Source organism: Lithobates pipiens, unplaced genomic scaffold (assembly GCF_037356315.1).
Source record: "Lithobates pipiens isolate NorthernLeopardFrog02 unplaced genomic scaffold, aLitPip1_a1.2 Scaffold_27, whole genome shotgun sequence".
Taxonomy (NCBI): Eukaryota; Metazoa; Chordata; class Amphibia; order Anura; family Ranidae; genus Lithobates; species Lithobates pipiens.
The window spans coordinates 193,543,519-193,546,406 of record NW_027507788.1 but is presented as its reverse complement, the minus strand read 5'-3'; the positions used below and the strand labels follow the sequence as shown (position 1 = coordinate 193,546,406).

The 2,888-nt window shown below is 41.3% G+C and overlaps 1 long non-coding RNA gene across 1 annotated transcript; it reads right to left on the bottom strand.

The window, feature by feature from the left end:
* Positions 1–1,174: 1,174 nt before the first annotated feature.
* On the bottom strand, positions 1,175–1,655 carry LOC143933289 (uncharacterized). The gene is made up of 2 exons (XR_013263082.1): positions 1,520–1,655; positions 1,175–1,378 (listed from the first exon to the last, which is right to left on the bottom strand). It is a non-coding gene; the product is annotated as an uncharacterized LOC143933289 (long non-coding RNA).
* Between the last annotated feature and the right edge of the window lie 1,233 nt (positions 1,656–2,888).

Below are 2,888 nucleotides of genomic sequence, written 5' to 3'. Positions count from 1 at the left end.
CTTGCAAAATGAACATCCTTTTTGCCTCACTTTGCAAGAACATTTTCCCATTGCTTAGTGAATGAAGTGAAGCTCTGCTGATTTCCATCACCTAACCACGCATAAGAAAAATACAGTATTATTTTATCTTCCCTTGCAAAGTGAAAAGCCTATTTACCTTTAGTAAATCAACCCTCCTTTCTATCTATTTATCTATCTATCTAAATTTGTTGTCCTGATTATAGTGTCTGCATAGAGTTTGGACCCTGCTTAAGTCCCGGTTCACACTTGTGCGATTCCTGTGCAAGGTTCCCGCATCGCACCTGAATCACCGGTGGTTCACACTGACATCTTGAAACCGCTGCGGGTGTCAATGTGAAGTTAAGGACACCCAAGCCTTTGACTGGGTGCATTGGCCCTTTATGTACTCTGTCTTGAAACACGGGGGTTTTGGTCACACTATGATGAACTGTATCTCCTCCATCTATTCAGGACCCACGGCTAGAGTCAGGGCTAATGTTGTCTTATCTGACCCCTTTACGATTACTAACGGGACAAGACAGGGATGTCCCCTGTCACCCCTCCTTTTCGCCCTGTCCATGGAACTGTTCTTTTGTACTATACGTCTGAACCCAGATATTACCAGAGTGACCATAGGCCACTCCCAACACAAGGTGTCGGCCTACACAGACGACATGCTGTTTTCCCTTACGAACCCTCTAATTTCATTGCCTAATCTCCTACATGAATTTGACATTCATGGTGTGCTATCAAACCTGAAAATTAATTTTGCCAAGTCCAGCGCAATGGGGGTGGGTTTATCGCAGTAACTTCTATCTCATCTACAGGCGAGCTTTAACTTAAAATGGACAAAATCTACGTTAAAATACCTGGGAACATTTATACCCAAAAATCCTCATAACTCTTCGACCTAAATTTTCCCCCACTTTTGAAGACTGTCAGAACGCTCCTAACTATGTGGCAGACTGTAGTTAGATTGCATCCGTGGTTTGGCCACTGCAATAATATCAAAATAAGCATCCTCCCTAAATTTTTATACCTTTTCCAATTTCCATCCTTACCAGCTATTTTAAACAAGCACAGAGTATAAATATTGTATCCAAGAATAGGAAAAGGGGGGGGGCAGGGGATTTTTTTACGGTACACTATATAAAGAAACAGAGATTTCTTAAAAAAGAATTCATAGCTTTAATATTGGAAATATGTTAAAATTATTTTGGAAAAACCAAAATAGCAAAAATATAATAACAAATACACTTTTTATACAAAAGATTACATGACACAAAGTATAGGGGATCCTGAAAATGTTAGTTGCTGAGAATGATCATGTGTCCTCCCGACATGTTTCGCGTTTTTGCTTCTTCAGGGGAGTATGCAACTAACATGAACATAAACACAAAAAAAGGTTTAAGAATACAGAAAATACATTTATGCCATACAATTGGATACACATAAATTTCAGAACATTAAGTATGAAATTGGTCTCAATTCGCTCAGTCCAAGGAGGTACTATGCTTACCCAGGTATAATCATTCCCGGCATCGCAACCCACAAGCCAATAGATGGTGAAATAGGTGGCAAGAATTGGGTGACAGGATCAAATGCTAAAAGCAACCCAGCCCCACGCAGGGCATAGATGGAGGTAGACAAGCGCTACAAAGATCAAAAACAAAATCCAGAGATAAGTACCAAGTTTACAAATCCAGCACAGGTATTGAAAAATGTTAGTTTGTAACAAAAAGGGTAACTGATATCAATCCCTAAATTATAAGAGGGAATTGGGGCTAAAAAACAAGCCTCCATAGTAGAACATGAGATACTCATTATCAAAGGAATAAAACAATTGATTTTAATTACGCTTGATTGGTAGCTTGTAAAAAGTGGCTGCTGGGGGTATACTACCTATATACTGTTAAAGAAAGCGAAAGGAATAAAAATTATTTTTACCTGCAGTTAGAGTCAAAGATGGAAGAGTTAATTCCATATGATAATATTGGTGCAGTACAAATGCAACAGATTACAAAGAAAAAATCAATTGATTCAGTGTGGTATTTTGTAAATTACAGAGTGCAGCGGTATGCTGCCACTGCCAGGCTTGCTGAACCTACAAGCAAATAAAAAGAAGGATGAGTAGATATGGGTATAGAAAGATGAGAAACAGTGTTGTAACAGTATGAAGTTCAACTAAAAAAAGTATATTTACCAAAGGGAAAGTCAGCGTGGCGGTAGTATCTGTGCTGAACCTGCACTACAGATGAAGTGACAGCGCTGCCTTTTGTATCCCCCATCCATCGAGCCGGCGTCTGACGTCACCGGCTCGATGCGGACAGCCATAGGTGGAAGCAGTGAGCATGTGCAAAGCCTTCCAAATCGGCATTTAAACTACCAACCCCATAATGCCTCAGTGCTGACACGAGGTTCATTTGGATACATGCTGATGGAGATAGGGCTATGCTAGCTCTCCGCCCTTAAAGGGGCGGGAAGACACAAGCCTGCATAGAGGGCAGATAAAACGACGATTGTCATGGCTTTTAACCCTTGAGGGGATTACATGCTCCCTTCCACCTCAAATCGGGAGCCGCCTGGGGATATGACCCAGCGGCGCCCTTGGGTGTCCATATGCCCTTGCATACTTGGAGCAAGGGAAGATAAAAAACAGAGGATCCGGTCCCAAATCACAAAATAGTAAGGCTTAGGAATGCGGTGTAGGGAAGGAGGGAAAAAGCAAAGCTCCTCAATGTGGGTGGGACTCATAGAGAGCAACAGAGATCCCCAAGTGTGCAAACCATGAAACCCACCTTGGGCCAAGCGTAGCGAGACATTAAACGGTATATGTTACCTGTACAGCGTTAATAGTAATTAGAAATGACATTTTTTGATGTACAGAG